This window comes from Triturus cristatus, chromosome 2_2, assembly GCF_964204655.1.
Source record: "Triturus cristatus chromosome 2_2, aTriCri1.1, whole genome shotgun sequence".
Lineage (NCBI taxonomy): Eukaryota > Metazoa > Chordata > Amphibia > Caudata > Salamandridae > Triturus > Triturus cristatus.
The window spans coordinates 1,033,891,383-1,033,913,853 of NC_140582.1; positions in this window are offsets into that span (position 1 = coordinate 1,033,891,383).

Sequence of the window (22,471 nt, forward strand, 5' to 3'; positions counted from 1 at the left end):
GCACCCAAAAACTTAGTTGGGTTTTCTTGGGGAACTCAGGTGGACTCTGGCCTAACCAGGTCTCCTACACAAGCAACTCTAGTCTGTGATGGTGGCATGGGGTTTGCCAACTTTACCATGAGCCCCAGTATCCTGGGCAGGCACAGACAAGAGCCCATGATCAATGGTCAGAAGGCTGTGGCCTACAAAGACACAGGGGCTAGTGTCACCATGGTGACCAAGAGACTAGTGCCCCTAGAACAGCTTTTACCTGGGTTTAGCTACCAGGTGACCAACGTTGATGGAGTTAGGACAGACCATCCCATGGCAGTAGTAAATCTCAGCTGGGGAGGGGTCACTGGCGCAAAGAGAGTGGCAGTGTCCCCAACCTTGCCTGTTGATTGTCTACTGGGGAATGATCTGGAAATCTCAGCCTGGGCTGAGAATCCCTGAGAGAGTGGATGAGACCCTGAGGGCCTCACCTCCACCCCAGGAGAAAATAAAGGGAGTGAAGCCTGAAACTATGGATCACTCCACCCAAACAGAGAGCATAGGGGGTGAGGAACAGCCCTCCCCCACCAGACTAAAGGTAAGGGTCAAGTTTCTCAAGGAACTGATCCTGCCCCTTGTGAAGTAACTGCCCCAGAAGTGGACAGGCCTGGCCTGACCACCTCTCTGATGGCAGGGGATCCTTCCAAGGTGGTACCCAGTCTGGAGCAGGTATCCTGCCCCTCTCTACCCTGCCTCAGTCAGCCCAGGGCTGCAGAGGTCAGGGAGGTCAGTGGACCCTTAAAGGGCCCCTGCCCAGAGGAACCCCCTCATCAGCAGATTATGGACACCCAGCAGAGTAGTTCTAGCCAGGTGAATATTCCTCTACAAACTGAGGGATCCCCCTTACCCCTAGGTATAGGTACCCCTCAAATGGATGATGTTGAGCACAGGGAAACCTGGGGCATAGTTGCCCCAAACTTTCCAGTGCCCTCCACTATTCCAACCAAAGGGATCCAACCCCCAGCTGTAGGCAGCCAGAGGTTGACCCTTAGGGCCAGATATGACAAAGTCATGGGTAGAAAGGCTTCCATGGTGACCAGTGACTTGAGGAGGTTGAGACCACCCCAAATAGGGCCTCACTTCCAGACTCAGGCACCCCACCAGCCCACCTCTGTACCAAAAACCAATACAGGTAATTCCCCTAGACTTTGGAGAAACTCTAGAACCCCTTGGGGTAGGATTTCCCAAGTGGACCATGAGACAGGGAGCAACCATGCTAGTGCAGGTTCTTCCTTATATGGCCACTCAGGAAATAAAGGCTTATCTGGACAAGGTTAGCCTTATCTCCTTTCGTTTGGGGGGGGGGGGAGGGGTTATGTAGGAAGGTGGAATCTGACTAATGGTTGCCCCCAACTTTTTGCCTGGTATTTGAGTGGTTTTTGACTAGTCTGGCTGGGATCCTGCTATCCAGGACCCCAGCCTATCTGCTTTCTCCCTAAAACTAATGTGAAGTACCCTAGGTACAACCCAATTGGATGCTGAGGATGTCCTGACAGTCCCTTGTAGATGGTACCCTCGGTACCCAGGGCATGGGTCCCTCAGTAGGCCTACCAGGGCTGCAGCACTTATTGTGCCACCCTGGGACAGCCATACAAACTGACACCACCAGACCGCTACTGTAGTCTGGGTAAGGTGGTGCTAGCACCCCTTACAGGGATATAGGTACCCTATATCCCACCCCATTACAACACATATACTCTCATAGGTCACCCCTATAGCAGACCTTGGTAATCCTACAAGGCAGGGTGCTGAGGTATGTGCCTCTCTGCAACCTTCGTAAAATCATTGCTGGGTTGTTTGTAGTGTAGCCATACCATATACTCTTAACCGCATTATAAGTCTATCGCGATAGCGTGATAACTTGAGAATGGCTACACAGAACCAAATCATGTTTGGTGTCAAACATGTAGGAATCATACCCCCAGTCCAGTCATGGGCATGAGGGTATGATTCCCCCCTGCTAGAGCGGTGATATGGGAAAAGCAGTAGATTTCGGACACCAATTTAAAAGTGCACAAGTAACACAAAATGGCTACTGGCCGCCACCTACACGACCCTGGCTGGCTGTTGCTGGGAAAAACCCCAGCCTCGCCAGCTGGACAATAGGGCTCCTGTGGCAGGGAGGTGCTAGCATCTCCCCAGACAGGATAATGTGGATTGGAACAGGGTGGGTGCACCAAATGTCCTTTCAGAGTCGCACGTAGGCAGCTGCAGAAGCCTCATTCTGCATACACCGCTTGGAACCGATTCAGGGGCATCCTGCCCCTCACCCAGGCGGGAAGCACACAAAGGGGAGAGGGTGTAGCCACCCTTTCCCGCCTCACCTCTCATTGGTGGACACTACTCTGGACACTCCCCTAATCCTGGGGATAAAGGTGAATAACGTGGCCCCAGAGCCTCAGATCAATCTTGAACTTTACAGTCTTGACCTTCGACTTGCTGCTGCCCAGCTGATGGAAGAAATCTCTCTTGGGATAAAGGAGTTATCCCCCTGCTTGGCAGGCACCTGAAACACTGCAAGTGACCCAGTTGGAACTTCGCTGCTCTCATGGACTTCGACAACTTCCAATACCCTTGAGGTGGGTTTCCAGCGCATCCTAGAGGCCAGTGAGTGTGCTCAACAAGTTTGGGCACCGTGGACCGCGTGGGTGCCGAGATCCCCAATACCCCAGGACACCGGCCACCTCTTGCGTAGCACACGACCCTGACCAGTGGGGAAGTTGTGCTTTATCCCGTTTTTGAGCCAACCACTCTACAGCAATTGTGCCAAAGACCAGCGCCCTAGTCCCCTCCGGTGGCCCGTGTGTGCTCTTTTACGCACTCCAAATTGCTGCCTCCAGCGGTCGCTTGTCTCTCGACTTGTGGGCCCTAGCGGAGGTCTATTTCTACAATCAAGAGTTCCCCTGGTTGCTCCAGGCCTGCTCTACAGTCTCCTTAAAGGAGACCTCTCCCAGACCTCGTGGGTCTGCACTGTAGCAGATTTGTGCATCCTTCGTGGGTTGCGGTTGCCAAGGCTTAGTGGATCCAATCCGGACACTAATAACGCAGCAACCCTCATCCGACGTGTGACAGTCGTTCTCCCGAAGCTGGCCTTCCTTGAATCCTCCCGAAGCCCGTGGCTGCAGATTCAAGCTACACCACTTTCCACCTGAAGCACCCGACATCGAAGGGCTCTTTGCTTTGAGCCTCCTGGTCACTTTGCCGTGACCCAGACTCTGTCCCCTCTGCTTTCAGGTTCTTCTCTACAATCTTCACATCTTTGATCTTCACGGAATCATCGACGCTTTCGGCTAGCAGAACTTTTGTCTATTTTCCCATTGAAAATCAGCCCATGACCCGACAGCAGAAACGGCCTATGCACCCGGCTTCCCTGGGGCAGGTAACAGTGGTACCTCGGTACTCTCGTGGTAGTTGGCTCCTCAGAAGCTTAAGTCTAAAGTTTTAACTTTGTACTCCTGCTAGAAGTATTTTTAAACTGTTTATTTCCAACCGCGACATTCTCCATAGGCTGTAATAGAGATCCCGATAGCAGCTACTTCCACTGCACGCGCCTCCCGTGGGTCCCCTTCCTCATAACCTGGGGTGGATTCTTAAGGGGCCAGCGATCCTGAATGCCCTAGGCATTGCCTGTAGAATTGTTGTGGTTCTTATACCACTTTTTTAGTATATGGTTTGGTCCCCGCCTGGGTTCCAATGTTAATAGTGCTATTCATTGTGTCTATCAATGCTTGTTTGATATTGTAACTTTGCCACTGCTTCATAAAGAGACTGTGGGATTCTGTCTAGAATAAATACATATATTTTATATATATATACCTGTGTGGGCTACTCTTTCATTTGTTTATTGAAGAGGGAATTACGGTAAAACAATAAGCTTAACACTCCTTCAAGACTTAGCCTGAAGGCTGCTCTCCACAGCTACCACTAGGATAGCTTTCTTTAAAGGTTGTCTTAAACCTATCATCAATCAGAGTCGATTTGTACTGGTGCAAGGTGTCCCTATAACTAGGAGACAGCATATGCCAGGCCAACTGCTCACAGTGTGGGTGTGTGGCATGCATGTGGAGGGCAGGATTTCGGCTGAAATGCTGATATGGCACACATTTCACACTTACCAGGGGGTGGTGGAGGTAGAGATGTTTGAGGGTCCCAAATCCAACCACTGCCTCTCTCTCCAGGGTACTCTCCACCATTGCCTTCTTCTGTTGATGGTTCCGGGACATTGGATGGACCTCCTCCTGTTCCTTGGACTTCACACAGTCATGCTGCCACCCTCTCCCTGGCCCTGGAGTGCAGGTCATACAACCTTCTCTTTTGATCATCCAGGGACCTGTCGGCCAAACCCAGGGCATATATGCGCAGCGGCATCTACCTCAAGAATTTTCATTTGCCCAACTCTGGGACAGTGTGAGATGTCCTCCAAAACAGCAGCTCATGGTTGTTGTAGCATGAGCTTTTACGGGTGTGATACCTTAGATGTGATAATTACGGCTGATCGAGGGGGTCAGACTCAAAGCATACTTCACCATTTTATGATGAAACTGCTCATGAACTAATAACTGTAAGAACTTGAGATGCATAGTGGAACTTGCAGTCATAGTCAGAGACATTTCCTGCTGAAGGTGTTTTTTTCAATCCACAGGCACTGCAATTGGATGGTTATAAGACTTGGCAACCAACGTGAGTGAGTTTTGATATATACATATATATATATTAGCTTAAAAAACCATAGGTTTCACACGTGTTATAGTTAGCTGGACATTTCACTCGTAAAAAAACAATGAAATTCCACCGTTATAGTTAGTTCAGATAACTAGAACTCGCGCGACCGCCACTCTATCACAAGGATGATGTCATCAGTGATGTCATGAGTGATGCCACTGACCATGTCATGAGTGATGTAATATGTGACGTCATGAGCAGTGGATTGCGGGCGCGCGAGTTATAGTTATCTGAACTAACTATAACGGGGAAATTTCATTGGTTTTTTACGAGTGAAATGTCCAGCTAACTATAACATGTGTGAAACCTATGGTTTTTTAAGTGAATATATATAGACATATGTCTAAGAGGAATCAAGTAAGCACATACTCAGGGGAAAGTTGCTGAGCCAGAGATTTAATGCCAGTTACACATTTTGACTGTTAAAGCAGTCTTGTTTACAAACTGGATTTTCTGCCAAACCACATATTTACATACAGATATTTAGACATAGAGGAAGGACACCTTATACAGATCTAGAAACAGATATTTAGACATAGAGAAAAGACACCTTATACAGATCTGCCTTCTGGTAGTTCTACTGTGGCATCCATTTTGTAGTAGGTCAATTCCAGTTGTGAACTTTAGATATGTGCAACTGAATGCATTCATTTTAGTAATACCGATCGTTTCACAGCCAACTGATATTGTATTTCACATACTTTCAAAAATGGACTTTGCGATATATCGACAAAGGCAAAATGCCACAGATGACGATGAGTATTTGATGCTAGTTTTATCCTTAGAGATAAAACGGTGGCCATCTTGGAATAGGGTATTGTAATCAATATATATCTATAGTTGTTATATTGGTATATTTAAAAAATATTAGAAAATTAAAATATAGATTATGATTACTATTTTTTTAAACAGGAGTATATTACACGTTATAGTTAGCTGGACATTTTACTCGTAAAAAACCATTGAAATTCCCCCGTTATAGTCAGTTAAGCTAACTATAAGCTAACTATAACTCGCGCGCCCGCAATGCACTGCTGATGACGTCACATATTACATCACTCATGACATGGTCAGTGACATCACTCATGACATCACTGATGACATCTCAAATGACATCACTGATGACATCACTAATGACATCATCCCGTGAATGTGTGTTTTTCTGAAAATTAAATATGTTTTATATATGTATATCTCAAGGTCGATGGAAGAATAAATGGGTATATAAGTGTCTAAATGGATGATTTGTTTTTGAAAAATTGATTGTGTAACTGACTGATTAGGTGTATCATAGTGAATACATGGCTTAGTGAGTAATGTTTAAATATGTATATATATGTATCAGTCTTTCACTTTGTGTATAAGTGGCTGCATGGGTTGGTGAGCAGCTACATGAGTGTTTATATAGGTTATTAGTTGGTTTTTTGGGTATCAGTATAAGTGTCTGATGTCTGTATGGTTCGATGGGGGGTATTACGTAGTGCATAGGTGCATGAATGAGTGACTTACTGTTTGTATGTGTTGAAGATAGTATGTGTGCAGGACTGCATGGGTGGATGAGTGTGTGTATGGGTGTGTTAGTGAGTGAATGACTGTCTCTACAGTGTTTTTATGAGTAACTACATATGTTTTAAACTAGTATATGTGACTATTGGTGTATATAAGTGAGTATATGTGAGAGTGAGAGATTGAAAGAGTTCCTGTATGAATAAGTATGTGTTTCTATAAGTGATTGTTTAAAAGACTAAGTATGTGTAAGTTTCTGTAGAAGTAAGTGTGGTGGTGTGTGTATAACTGTATATGCAAGTAAATGGATGTTTGATTCTTTATTAGCATGAGTGACTATGTGTGTGAGTAACTCTACGGATGAGTGGCATTGTGTAACAGGATGTATAGGTGTATGAGTACATATGATGAGTGAGTACATGTATGAGTGACTGTATAGGACTGTTGGTGAATGAGTGGATGTGTATGTGGATCTTAGAATTACTGAAGAGGTTGTTGTAACTGGTATTGGTATGTCCATTGTTTTGAAAAGTTTAGTCTCTATTTATGAATGTGTGTATCAAAGGTTATATTAGGGTGAGAGGAGGTCTGCCACTCTATCACAAGGATGATGTCATTAGTGATGTCATCAGTGATGTCATTTGAGATGTCATCAGTGATGTCATGAGTGATGTCACTGACCATGTCATGAGTGATGTAATATGTGACGTCATCAGCAGTGCATTGCGGGCGCGCGAGTTATAGTTAGCTTAACTAACTATAACGGGGGAATTTCAATGGTTTTTTACGAGAAAAATGTCCAGCTAACTATAACGTGTGTGAAACCTTTGGTTTTTTCATTGAATTTCTAAGGTTTTTTAAATGCTAATTCCTAACTATAACGTGTGTGAAACCTATGGTTTTTTCATTGAATTAGCAAGGTTTTTTAAATGCAAATTCCTAACTATAACGTGTGTGAAACCTATGGTTTTTTCAGTGAATTTGTACGGTTTTTTAAATGCTAAGTTATGTATTTTTTTCTATTTTTTTTACATATTTTTTTTTAAAATTTTCTATCCTTTTTTTAAGACTGTGGTTAAATTTTTAAAATTCTATAATATGTTTTTTTAAAAATATTTTATAAAATAAAAAGGTAAAATTTATTAGCAATACATTTTTTCCTTTTTTTAAAAATTTTTTTAGTACGCGTACCGTAAGCTTACGGTAAGCGTACGGTTTACGCAATGTCCGTAATTTTTCTACGCTGTTTGCGTATAATTACGCAATTTGCGTAGCCGCGCGTACTCCGCGTGGGACGCGTACGCGTGTACGCTACACGCGCACGTTACGCGGAAGTGTCGGGTAGTGACTGTTATGCGCATGCGCGCAAGCGCGTGTCTTTTTTACGCGCATGCGCACTTTTGCCGTAAGCGCACCGTAAGCGTACGGTAGGTCATGTGATCATGAAACACAACTTTTGATTGGTTGAAACTACTTTCAGTTCTAGAACTCTCCTACACCACACCCATTCCCCTCATTTCTGCTTGTGATCCCTTAGGAGAAGGAGCTGGGTTGTCTTTGTGATACGATGGCAGAACAGCAGAGCTCTTCTGAGAGTGAGGCTAGCACTAGCAGCACTACCTTGAGGCAGAGAGCGAGGAAACAAAAGACCTCTTATGTATGGGATTATTTTACTTTTCCTGAAGGCCAGCTAAAGGTAAATGCACCCTTAGTGACTTGCAAGCTGTGTAAGCGTGTACTTTCAAGAGGTAACCCTGACAGGAAGTATTCCTTTGGGAATCATACCATGATGAGGCACCTCAGGGATGTACACAGAAGGACACATGCTCGACTTTTTGGAGGTAACCCTTCAGAAAGTCAACCAAGCACATCCACAGCAGCTCAGTCTGGACCATCATCTGCAGGGCTGATTTCTTCTTCTGCAGGTCAGGTGAGCCCTTCATCTGTGGGGGGAGCATCTCCTTTTGCTGGCCCTCTGGAAATTAACCCTCGATTTCTGAGGGTTGATATTCGATGTGCCTCTTGTCATGATCTAATTTGTCATAGGGAGACCAGTGTTTCCCTAGTGGACCTCAAAATGGATCAGCACAGTTGTCACAGAGACTAATTTTCCCATTCTTTCTTTCCTCTCTCCCTGCATGAACACAACGGCTCTTTTAAGAGCCAACCTTATCTTTCATCTTTTTTTTATAGATGTTTTTAAAAACTTTTTTTTTTTTTTTTTACCGTACGCGTACGGTGCGCGTAATTTTTTTTTTTTTTTTTAAAAAACACTAAAAATCAATAATCACATTACAAGGACTTTGAAACACTACAATTATTATTATTGACTTACCATACCCACTCAAAAAAATATTTATTCATTTGTTTTTTTTTAAAAAAATTGCTTTAAAAATGGTTCTAGTTTTCGAAAATTTTCTATATCAATCTGAAAAAAAAGAAAAAAGTATTAATATTTTTTAAACATTTTAAAATACAGTACTCGTATTTATATATTTTTAAAAAAATATTTTTGCCTTATTTTTGCTGTTTTCAGAATATATTGCATTTCACTTTAAATTGTGAAAGCAATTGCATTCATCATTTAACAGCGGGCAAAAAAAAAATAACAATCTCAAAGATTGTATTAAAAAAGCCCAGAATCTCTTCTCACTTAAACTTAACATTACAGAAATGCATAATATTCTAAAAAAATATCATCAAAAAACAATACTTATTTCTTTAAAATACCGTCTGATATTTTTGTTTCAGAAGTATAATCACAATATTATATCTCAAATAACTCCACAATACATCTGATTCCATTTCCTTTAGGCCAAATAGTAATTTTAAAATTTTTTTGGGATTAAATTTCCAACGGTAATCCAATAAAATTCTAAAGTTTAATTTGTCCAGATCTCACCGATTCTCTGTAACATTTTGGTTTAAGAAATTTTTTTTAATAATTTAATAAGTCCACAATAGAATTGGTTACTTTTCCGCATGGCCAAATAGTAATTTTTAAAATCATTTTTGAAAAAATTTCCAATGGCACTCCAATAACATTCCAAAATTTAAATTGTGCAGATGTTACCGATTATCTCTAAATTATTGGTTTTTGAAAGTTTCATTAAAAATTAAAAAAGTCAACATTACAATTGGTTATCTTTCCATTAGGCCAAATGATAATTTAAAAAATCTTTTTTTTAGAAATTTCCAATGGTAATCCAGTAAAATGGTAAAATTATTTTGTCCAGATCTTGCCAAGTTTCTCTAAAATTTAGGTTTCAGGAAGATTAGATAGGAATTTGCTAAATCAAAAGGCAAACGTTGTTTGAAAATCAATTGGGAATCATTACACAGTGTCCAGCCTTTTTCACATTTAAGATAAACTGTGTAATGTCCAGAAGTAACAGTAGGTCCATCATGGAAAATTATTGCAACAGTTACAAAAGTTTTTCCTGAAATTGATAATTGCTGTCCTGTAAACTTCTTTATTAAAGTATCCAATTTTGAACCATCAGCTCTACATCGTTGCATCATTAAAATTACATACTGTCCGTATTCGTTTAAAATTAATGTTGAAAACATGTCAGATTTACACTCACCGCATTTCATGCTATGATTAGCATCTTTAACTAATTTTGCAAAAGTGACTGTTTTACTGTCTGGCAATGTCAAATAAATAAACCTTTCATTATCAACATTAGAGCCACATATATTATAACAGTTTTCACAACTATGTTCCCATTTATAAGAGAGACCAAATACATTTTCAATGGGAACCCCTTCTTCTTCCAGTACCTGAAGAAAATACATCAAGAATTCCTGTGCATCTTGCTGTACATTTTGAGAAAAATGTGTTCGTCCTGAACATATATCTAAAAGTTTTCTAATTTCAGTAGCACTTTCTATTTGAGTTTTATCTTTACTCAGCTTTTGAAAAAGGAGACTCAGCTCAGAACAGAATCTTTTTCCCTGATTTACTATTATCTGCTCTTGCAAACTTTCCAGATAAAATGCAACATTCAGCACTACATTTGCGTAGCAGTTGACACCAGAGCTATTTTCAAAATGACATCCTACAACCTGTTCTTCATTTTCCTTTTTCTTTTTGCTTGCAATTACATCACTCCTCTTTTTTTTCCTCTTCTCTACATCTTCATTACAGATATTCTCATTTTTTCTTTTACGAGAAACTACACGTTTCTCCAACACAGGATACTGACCTAAATGAGGAGCATAGCTTCTTCTTAATCTATTATACTCCTTTACACAGTTTGTATCAGCACTAACTTTTGAATCATCAAAGTCTATCATGAATAAACCTGATAATGTTTTCACTCGTGACAAAGCAACATATGCCATACCTTCTTTGAACACAGTTGAACCAATGTTCACAAATGCACAATCTACAGTCAATCCTTGAGACTTGTGAATAGTTACAGCATATGCTAGAGAAAATGGAAACTGCTTCCTACGTACATATAAGTCTTTCACAAGCATGAAACAAACTGTACAACGACAAATATCTTTAACTTCTTCTATCTGATCAAATTTTATTTTTAAACATTCAATTCCATCTTTTTTCTGATAATTAATAAAACCCACAACTCATCCCATAGCTCCATTAACTAAACATTTTTCAACATCCAAATTTCTTCTTAAAAATACTCTACAGTTCATGCAAACATATAGATTTTTTTCTAATCCAGCTGTTTTGGAGATGTTCTTCTCTAGTGAGTCCAATTTATTTTTCAGTTTGCCTGTTACTGTGACAGTAATTCTTCCATCCTCAATTTTGTCCACTGCTTCCAATTTCCTGATCTCTTCCTTTTCCAATTTCAAAAGCTCCTCATTAAATATTGAGCATTCACGTAGAGTTGGCATTAAGCAGATGACACTTTTGTTTTCTGCAATGTTCTTGTATATCTTCTCTGCAACTATTTCTTCCTTTGGAAATAAATTATGTAGCAGCCGACTCTGTAATGCTTTTTTGCCAACTTCTGTGAGTAGTCCAATTCTGATATCTTTCAGAATACTTCCATATTCTTCATCGCTTGCTTGCCTCATATTAGTAGTAAGTTCCTTGTACTCAAAGAAGGACCAAATATTTGTATTTCCGATGCTTCCCAATGACTTCTTCGTGTCTTCATGTGTGACAGTACTAAACACTGGTTGTCCTTTAACTGGAGTAAGTTGCAAAAGATCTCCAAAAACTATGACGTGTTTTCCACCAAATAACATGTCATAGTCTGTCTTCAAAATTTGCTGCATTCTTAAATGCACAAAGGCAAGCATTAAGTTTGATACCATGCTCACCTCATCAATAATGAGAACTTGCATCTTCTTCAATACTCTTGAAACTTCCAAGGATGCTTCTCCAGTTAGCTTGTTGTATTGTATTTTGTTCTCATGCTCCACTGGTAACATTAGCAAACGATGTAAAGTGATTCCTTTTATGTTATATGCTGCTAACCCAGTTGGAGCAGTAACCACACAAGACAAAGTAGAATCTGTTTTTTGCTGTAGGTAGCTTCTGATGACTTTTATAAGGAAACTTTTTCCAGTTCCAGCTTGTCCGCTTACATACATCCTGATTGGATGAAAGGATGTGCATGAGCACTCTTTTTTTTCATGTAGAAATCCGTGTTCAATTTTGTTTCTGATCTCTTCATAAATTTGTTGCTGCTCTTGATTCAGTTGTCTTTCCAAATTTTCTAAGTCTATAAATTCTTCTTGAGCTTGATTCATAGCCGTTTCCACTTCATTCATGGCTATTGATGCTTCATTTTCAACGATTGGTTGTCCTAGGGGATCTTGACTGAGTGTTCCTGAACTTTGGCTGTCCTGAGAACTGTCTCTAGCTATTTCTGCTGCAATTGTAGTTTCCTGTTCAATTTCTTCATTTAACATTTGCAGATAACTTGAGAATGTACTGCATTGTATGCTGTCTTTGCAAGCATTAAAAGAATCTTCATAGCTTTGAAATTCTCCCAGTAGTTCATCCTCTGTACGCCATGGTTTAAACAACTGTAAAAGAGCCAAGTAGTAAAATTCCTTCTTGTCAGTAGTGTCGCAACTCAGCTTCCTGTGATTTATCAAACTTCCTTTTGTTTGCTTCACCAAACATCCTTCCTCACCAACGACTTTATATTTTCCATTGTTGATGTCTTCTGCGGCTTTCCGTGAATAAATGTAGTTCTGCAGCACTTCATAGAGACACATGTTCTCCAGATGTTGACTTCTCTTGGGATAATATGTGTCCAACATGTTTGATTTCAAAATATCTGTACTTTCTGGGTCATTCTCGGCCAAATATTCAATTTCTCCAACAGATTTCAGTACCCGATTTCTCATTGCTGCAAGGCCTAAACTTGCCCAAATTATTCTTCTTGACTTCGAGTAGAGACTTGCAGAAGATAACCTATCTGAACATTCGTAGGATCCAATTTCTCGATGCGATAACATCTTCAAACTGAAACTGTACAGCTTCTTACTGACAGTCTTCTCGTGAGAAATCTCTTCCCACATTTCCTTCAATTCTGTTTTTTCTGATTTAGTAATGTAAGACGTTACATATCGAGCAACAGCAATGGAATTGTCAGCTACATACTGTATATCCATGTTAGCGTTCCACATGGATAAAATGACTGGGTTGTAGTCATTTATATTTTTGGATTCTTCTTTTCTTTTTAGGTTGTAGGTATTCTTAGGTGATTTCCTTGTGATAGTATGTCTCACAGCTGACATAAAACTGTTGACTCTTCCATTTGAAAGAACAGGTCTAGGAAATCCAAATCGACATTTAGTGTAGTATTTATCTTTGCTCTTGTATTTCCGTCGACAGTATTTTCCACACCGATGACTTTGGAAACGTAAAACTTGCTCCTTTAACTTTTTCTCTTCTGTGCTTTTTGGTATAGCGCATGTTGCATATTCTTCAATGAAAGATAACACTGCTTCATCAGTATCTGTTCCAAACTTTGGGGCATCCTTGATCCACAACAGCATATGAATATGAGGAGCACCTCTTGCCTGGTACTCTTTTCTCCAAAAGAAATCTACTACTTCTCCAAGAGGTGGATTTTTTTTATTGCAGATGAAAGACATCATAGCCTCAAATCTATGATTGAAATATCTGCAAACATTAACCGGATCCAATGAGCACAGTTCTCCTGCTGTCTTGTATTCAATGTTTTTAATGTTTGAATTTGCCTCTCGTAGAAAATCCAGTAAATCATCCTAAGCGTACTCCGCACAGCTTAGGGTAACGAACCATGTTGGTGTTCCTAAATTCCGTAACATGCATTTTAGTTCACCATGGCGTCGGTACCAATATTCATTTGTCCCACGCTGACAAGCCATCAGATTGATCAGTTGTGTTTCCAAATGATCATCTCGGTGCTGCACTTTCTCCATAAAATCCTTAGCAGACACATTTTGTAAATGTACTCCACTTTTTAAAATGTGATTTACTGCATAAGACAGTGCAGACAAGTCGCTTTCAAATAAAAGATGGAACAAATAAGGAATACTTTGTCGAAATCTGGGATCTTCAGCATATAGTCTTGTAGTCCGATACTCAGAAGCTGGAATCTGTTCTGGACGTTCATCGTATCGTCCTCCTTTTCCTTTAGGAAACAGCTGGGGAAAACATCGAGCTTCCAAGCTCTCCTCCCATACACTCACGGGAGTTCCTTTTGCTTTCTTCATCTGAAAGAGATCAATGTTATCTCCCATAACTTCTTTTGAATGAAGAGGATGTATGCTAAAATGTTCATAAATTTCTTCTTCCTTTGACTTGTCCACTTTTTCAATTTGTCCAGTTGGTGTTTCTGTGTCTTCTTGTAAATCTTCTTCTTCTTCTTCTTCTATATAAATTGATTCATACCATTTGTTATTCCTTTTCAAATACAAATTTGCTCTTTGTACTTTCCGCACATCTACCAGCTCCTGCCAAATCTTCTTATTCTTTGTAGGTACACCATTAACCAGAATAATTAATGGCTCAGTTTCCAAAGTATCCGCATCAATAGTTTCCATATTTTTTTTCAAATCCAAGGGCAAATACACCACTCTTCCTTTTAAACCTCTCAGTAAATCAGAAGGAGGCAATTTACCAGTTTTGGGCTCCATACGTACTATGGTCTGGAACGGATGAACACATTGAATGAGTATAGACTCATATGTATTTAATTCAGAAAGTTCAGCAGGAATAGCATCCAATTCTAAATTATTATGTACAGCTCTGGTCGGCATTCTATTTTCCTCTAACTTGTTGTAACAGTATTTACAAATACGCTGATCTTCACCCAAATCAAAACAATTTTCTAGAAATATATATGTGGCAAAATCCTTCCACTTATAATTATCTTCATTTTCACTCTTTCTGTAAAGATCAACATTCCTAGTTTGTTTTCTATAATGAGTTCTGCGGCAACAAATACAAGTAAAATTTGGTCTTTCATTAGAGACTATTGCAAATTTTGTTATATGATCATTAAATGTGTTACTTACAGAGGGTTCTACATTCTCTTCCACTTCTTCCTCATTTACTGTGTCCTTCTCTGCACTGTTTTGTTCAGGACCAAAGTAACAAAACTGAATTTCATCAACAACCTTCTCTACATCTGATACCGTTCCTCGGAACAGAGCCCTATTCAATTCATTTAACTTTATTGCTGGACTTTTGGCAAAATACAACCGTCTCACAAACTTTCTCATTTCAGTATGATGAACAGCCAGCATCCTAAAATGATGGAAAACACTATTGCACACTTTTCTAGATAGACAAGCCAGAGAATGACCCTGCAAACCAGTATTCTCTCTCACTCTGCATGGATCCAGACTTTGAAGCACCTTAATCTTCTGTTTTATACTTTTTTTACTATATTCTCTTAGAAACTCTCGACATTTGTCAATAGATTCCTGACGCACAGTGCAAATACTACTACAATTCCAAGTGTACACTGGGGCTTTAGGACGTCTCCCCATAGCCTCATCTGCCATCACTTGTACCTCATCTCTTGGAACCATTATCTCCTTCTCCATTATGCAACCATTTTTTACTTCGTAAGAACGACCTCTGGTGTCAACTGCATGCAGCAAACTATTACTTTGAAAATAGCTCTCTTCATTAAAAAAAGGTTCACTACTTGAACTATGCATCCACTTTCCTAAAAACACTTTACAAAAGTTTGTTCTGTTCACTACTCTTTTCCTTTTGCTATGTGATTTCAGTACATTAACCATTTTGTCTAATGTACGCATCCTATTCAAAATTAAAATGAATAGTTTCCTTTTTAATTCTAATGCCTTTGCTGCAATGGCTTCTATTTCTTTTTTTCTTTTATAAAACTTTGTCTTTTTCTTATATTTCTTCACATCCTTCATCAAATTGGACATAACTCTTCTCTGAAACATTTTTCTACGTATCTCTTTAAACGCTGTTTTTCTATTTATATAAATCTTTTCAGTTGCTGAAGGTATATTTGCATTAACTAAATTGTCAATTTTTTCCTCTCCTTTTTTGTTCAAAACATCCTTTCGAGTACAGACATTTTGTACATTTTTCATTCTTTTGAATATATTTTTTAGAAATTGTTTTTTCTGCTTACCAGAAGATTTTTTCTTTTTCCCAACTTGAGCATCTTCTACTAACTTTGGTCCTCTAGTTGTCTTCAAATATAGGTTTTTTTTGTGCGTTTTTTGAACTCTGGATTTTGTAGGCATCTTAAAGTTTGTCCACTGCTCTTCAGCAATACCTGAAAAAAACTAAAAAAAAAATCCTTTATTTTATTTAAATATATTACTACATTTCTTTTCACAATAGTCACAAAACGTAATTTCTTTGCCAATTTGAATGCACACTTACTGCTCTTTTTTTTTGGCAAGTTAAAATCACTTTTACAGACTGACACATTATGAAACCACTTTTCAGTTTTTTAAAAAAGCCCATGTCCAGACTGCTTTTTCAGACCACCACCATGTGTATCCTCGGTGACTACCTACACTCCAGCAAGGGCAACCAGCCTTAGTGATGCTGAATGTATTTGCATTACTGACTGAAACCTGAAAACCCCACTCGCTTGTAAATACTGTGCATGATTATACATGGACAGGAGCTGGGTGTGTGCTAAGAGTCTGCTTCTTCCCCCAAAAAATCGCTCCCCCTTTTTCCTACTAATGCAACTGTGAAATCACCAGAGCAAAACGCAATAAATCTCTGCCTGTAATTCCTATTTGCACACAGAGTCATGTTTTCACATTAGTCCCAAAACGAAATTTCTTTGCCAATTTGAATGCACACTTACTGCTCTTTTTTTTTGGCAAGTGAAAATCACTTTTACAGACTGACACATTATGAAACCACTTTTCAGATTTTTTTAAATTGCACATGTCCAGACTGCTTTTTCAGACCACCACCATGTGTATCCTCGGTGACTGCCTACACTCCAGCAAGGGCAACCAGCCTTAGTGATGCTGAATGTATTTGCATTACAGACTGAAACCTGAAAACCCCACTCGCTTGTAAATACTGTGCATGATTATACATGGACAGGAGCTGGGTGTGTGCTAAGAGTCTGCTTCTTCCCCCAAAAAATCGCTCCCCCTTTTTCCTACTAATGCAACTGTGAAATCACCAGAACAAAACGCAATAAATCTCTGCCTGTAATTCCTATTTGCACACAGAGTCATGTTTTCACATTAGTCCCAAAACGAAATTTCTTTGCCAATTTGAATGCACACTTACTGCTCTTTTTTTTTGGCAAGTGAAAATCACTTTTACAGACTGACACATTATGAAACCACTTTTCAGATTTTTTTTAAAAAGCCCATGTCCAGACTGCTTTTTCAGACCACCACCATGTGTATCCTCGGTGACTGCCTACACTCCAGCAAGGGCAACCAGCCTTAGTGATGCTGAATGTATTTGCATTACAGACTGAAACCTCAAAACCCCACTCGCTTCTAAATACTGTGCATGATTCCACATGGTAAGCAGCTGGGTGTGTGCTAAGAGTCTGCTTCTTCCCCAAAAAAATCGCTCCCCCTTTTTCCTACTAATGCAACTGTGAAATCACCAGAGCAAAACGCAATAAATCTCTGCCTGTAATTCCTATTTGCACACAGAGTCATGTTTTCACATTAGTCCCAAAACGAAATTTCTTTGCCAATTTGAATGCACACTTACTGCTCTTTTTTTTTGGCAAGTGAAAATCACTTTTACAGACTGACACATTATGAAACCACTTTTCAGATTTTTTTAAATTGCACATGTCCAGACTGCTTTTTCAGACCACCACCATGTGTATCCTCGGTGACTGCCTACACTCCAGCAAGGGCAACCAGCCTTAGTGATGCTGAATGTATTTGCATTACAGACTGAAACCTGAAAACCCCACTCGCTTGTAAATACTGTGCATGATTATACATGGACAGGAGCTGGGTGTGTGCTAAGAGTCTGCTTCTTCCCCCCAAAAATCGCTCCCCCTTTTTCCTACTAATGCAACTGTGAAATCACCAGAACAAAACGCAATAAATCTCTGCCTGTAATTCCTATTTGCACACAGAGTCATGTTTTCACATTAGTCCCAAAACGAAATTTCTTTGCCAATTTGAATGCACACTTACTGCTCTTTTTTTTGGCAAGTGAAAATCACTTTTACAGACTGACACATTATGAAACCACTTTTCAGATTTTTTTAAATTGCACATGTCCAGACTGCTTTTTCAGACCACCACCATGTGTATCCTCGGTGACTGCCTACACTCCAGCAAGGGCAACCAGCCTTAGTGATGCTGAATGTATTTGCATTACAGACTGAAACCTGAAAACCCCACTCGCTTGTAAATACTGTGCATGATTATACATGGACAGGAGCTGGGTGTGTGCTAAGAGTCTGCTTCTTCCCCCAAAAAATCGCTCCCCCTTTTTCCTACTAATGCAACTGTGAAATCACCAGAGCAAAACGCAATAAATCTCTGCCTGTAATTCCTATTTGCACACAGAGTCATGTTTTCACATTAGTCCCAAAACGAAATTTCTTTGCCAATTTGAATGCACACTTACTGCTCTTTTTTTTTGGCAAGTGAAAATCACTTTTACAGACTGACACATTATGAAACCACTTTTCAGATTTTTTTAAATTGCACATGTCCAGACTGCTTTTTCAGACCACCACCATGTGTATCCTCGGTGACTGCCTACACTCCAGCAAGGGCAACCAGCCTTAGTGATGCTGAATGTATTTGCATTACAGACTGAAACCTGAAAACCCCACTCGCTTGTAAATACTGTGCATGATTATACATGGACAGGAGCTGGGTGTGTGCTAAGAGTCTGCTTCTTCCCCCAAAAAATCGCTCCCCCTTTTTCCTACTAATGCAACTGTGAAATCACCAGAGCAAAACGCAATAAATCTCTGCCTGTAATTCCTATTTGCACACAGAGTCATGTTTTCACATTAGTCCCAAAACGAAATATCTTTGCCAATTTGAAAGCACACTTACTGCTCTTTTTTTTTGGCAAGTGAAAATCACTTTTACAGACTGACACATTATGAAACCACTTTTCAGATTTTTTTAAATTGCACATGTCCAGACTGCTTTTTCAGACCACCACCATGTGTATCCTCGGTGACTGCCCACACTCCAGCAAGGGCAACCAGCCTTAGTGATGCTGAATGTATTTGCATTACTGACTGCAACCTCAAACCCTTAAAGTATTCCTTATTTTTACCAGTACACCTTAATTTATCATGAAAAAATTGTCCATATTATTTTACATGTTCCTCACATTTAAATTTCTCCCAAAACAGAAAATAATAAACACAACTTCTACAAAAGGAATTCCAATTCTATTATTCATTTCTTAATTTACCATATACATCCCCTCTCAAACTCTAAACTCACCTTTAAAATTAGTTAGTTGTGAAAGAAATGTGGCACTCAAACAGCAGATTATCAGAGCCAGGATCTCTGTTCTCTACACCTCTCTCCTCTCAGCAGAACCAGATAATGGCAAACTTTCCCTCTATTTTTCCACACATATACATGTAAGTTTCAAATCTCAGTGCTTCCCCCTTTTTTTCAAATGTAATCACACATTTCTATTGGTTGAAAACCAACCCTTTTCCAAAAGTACCCTGCCCCCAACTTGACTTCTGCCTAGTACCCTTCCCCCAACTTGACTTCTGCCTGCTACCATAGCAACAGCTCATGGAACACTGCTGTGTGGAGTTAGGTCAGAAGTTCGCCACACAATGTTTCAATTCCACAGAGCAAGAGTGCTTGACTTTTCAAACCTAACAGCAAATCCATAGTACTGTTCTTTGGTAACACATTTTTTTGTACCAATACAAAACATGCTTCTATTAATTTACACATACAGCCTAGTTTTTATTCTAGAATGGTATGAAACAGCCAATCAGTTCTTTTTGTTTTGAAAAAAATATGTATGCCTCCATTTCCAAACTGTCTTTCTTTTCATATTGCCATTCTACTGAAAGACACCTCCTGAGTGCATCCAGTTCTCCTTTGAAGATGTTCACAGTGTGGATTGTAGGGCACAGCTATGTCTTCTGGAGTGAAAAGTTTGCAGAGAAAACAGGTATGGTGAGAGACCTTGCTTTGCCAAATGTAGACATTAAATGGATTGGTCAGAGAGGGTTAAAGTGGCACCAATTGATGCCATTGGTGAAATCCTTCATGCAAATCCAACACCCTGACCTCATAATAGTGCACTGTGGTGGCAATGACCTAGGCACTTTGACTGGGGTAGGTCTGGAAATGCTTATGAAGGACACCTTTGCACAACTGTTTTCACTTTTCCCTAAAACTGCCTTTGTGTTTTCTAACATATGCCAAAGGCAAAAATGGAACTGGTCCAATCATTTCTGTCCACAGATTGACAAAGCAAGAAAGCACGTCAACAAATCTGTTTCTGCTTTCCTCCGAGACTATGGTATGGGTGCCATTTACCACAACAACTTGCGTTATGACATGCAAGACATTTATAGAGGAGATGGTGTGCACTTCAATGATGAAGGGAACAGAGTCTTCCTCTTGAACCTTAGACTCTGCATCGGTACTTACTTGTAGGTACCACTTAAAAAATCACTTCATAAACACAACGGCTCTTTTTAGAGCCCCCTAATATCTAAACTCTTAAATCTGCATTTCATTTCTTTTTTAATTTTTTTTTTCTTCCGTACGCTTACCGTAAGCTTACCGTACGCGTACCCCGTGATTTTTTTTAAAATCAATAAATGTTTTCTTTGTACTTTTCTGTCCTTCTTTGACCCCCTCACAAATGTAAGGGGGTCTGTAACTCTCCTCCTTGCCCCCTTTTCTTGTTTTCACTCTTTTTTTTCTGAGTGAAACACACAAAATGGCGGCCGCCGCTTCCTGGTTTCGGCCGATTCGAATGTTTACTAAGATCTAACAGCCAATCAGAATCGCGCTCGCGCACGCCACCGTACGCGTACGGTAAGCTTACGGTAAGCGTACCGTAAGCTGGCTCAGATATATATATTGATTTAAATGCTATTTTCTCAGGACCTACTGAACAGATTTACACCAAACCTACAAAAGGCACTTCCTTGACCTAGGGACTACCTCTCTGCCAAATTTCTAGTAATTCTGTACAGCCGTTCGGGCTGTAGCCCTGTCTAAAGGTCCTATGGAAAAATGCATGGGAAAAACGCGTTTTGGGACCCCCCTTTTTTCTCAGCCCCCGCTTGACGAATCCCCCCGAGACTTTCAGGGTAGGAGCGGAGCGTAGCTCCCCACCTATTTTGAGAAATTCGCGAGGATTCGTCGACCGGCGCAAAAGTTATTCAAAATAGAATGTTGCGGATTTCCTATGGAAAAGGGGTCCTAACTATAACTACCTACTGGCGACCGAAAAATTCTATTTTGAATAACTTTGGCGCCAGTTGACGAATCCTCGCGAAATTTTCAAAACTAATGGGGCGCTCCGCTCAGCTCCTACCCTGAAAGTCTCGGGGTGATTCGTCAAGCGGGGGCAGAGAAAAAGGGGGGGTCCCAAAACGCGTTTTCCCCATGCATTTTTCCATAGGACCTTTAGACAAAGCTACAGCCCGAACTGCTGAACAGAATTACGTGAAATTTGGCAGAGGTAGCCATAAGGTCAAGGAAGTGCCTTTTGCAGGTCTGTTGTAAATCTGTTCAGTATTTCCTGAGAAAATAGCATTTAAAAGCATATCAATATCTATACGCGCGCACCGTGCGCGCACCAATTCTGATTGGTTGTTAGATGTCGGTAAACATTCGAATCGGTCGAAACCAGGAAGTGTCAGCCGCCATTTTGTCTCTCGCAGTCTGAGGGGGTGAAAAAAGAAGGTGGAGAACGTGACAAGGGGGCAGAGTGGACAGTTCCTGACCCCCTAGCCTTGGTCAGGGGGTCACAGCAGGACCCCCAAGGGAGAAAAAAACATTTTTTTTTAAAAATCGCGAGGTGCGCGCACCCTGCGCGCACGGCACGCACTGCGAACCGTGGGTACTCGGTGCGCAAAGCGCACCGAGCGCCCGCAGCGCGCACACGGTGCGTGAATCGCACCGTGCGCGCAGGGTGTGCGCACCTCGCGATTGAAAAAATAAAAATAAAATTCACGGTGCGCGCACGGTGAAAAACCTGGAAAAAAAATATTAATAAATACATAACTTAGCATTTAAAAAACCGTACAAATTCACTGAAAAAACCATAGGTTTCACACACGTTATAGTTACGAATTAGCATTTAAAAAACCTTGCAAATTCACTTAAAAAAACCATAGGTTTCACACATGTTATAGTTAGCTGGACATTTCACTCGTAAAAAACCAATGAAATTCCCCCGTTATAGTTACTGCAGGCAACTATAACTCACGCGACCGCAATCCTCTGCTGATGACGTCAGATATTACATCACTGATGACATATGTGTCTTTATGAAAAATAAATATTTGTAATATATGTATAGCTAATGATTAATGGAAGAAGACATGGGTAAATAAGTGTCTAAATACAGTGATGTAATATCTGACGTCATCACGTCGCGTGAGTTATAGTTGCCTGCAGTAACTATAACGGGGGAATTTCATTGGTTTTTTACGAGTGAAATGTCCAGCTAACTATAACATGTGTGAAACCCATGGTTTTTTAAGTGAATATATATATACATACATACATATATATATATATATATATATATATATATATATATATA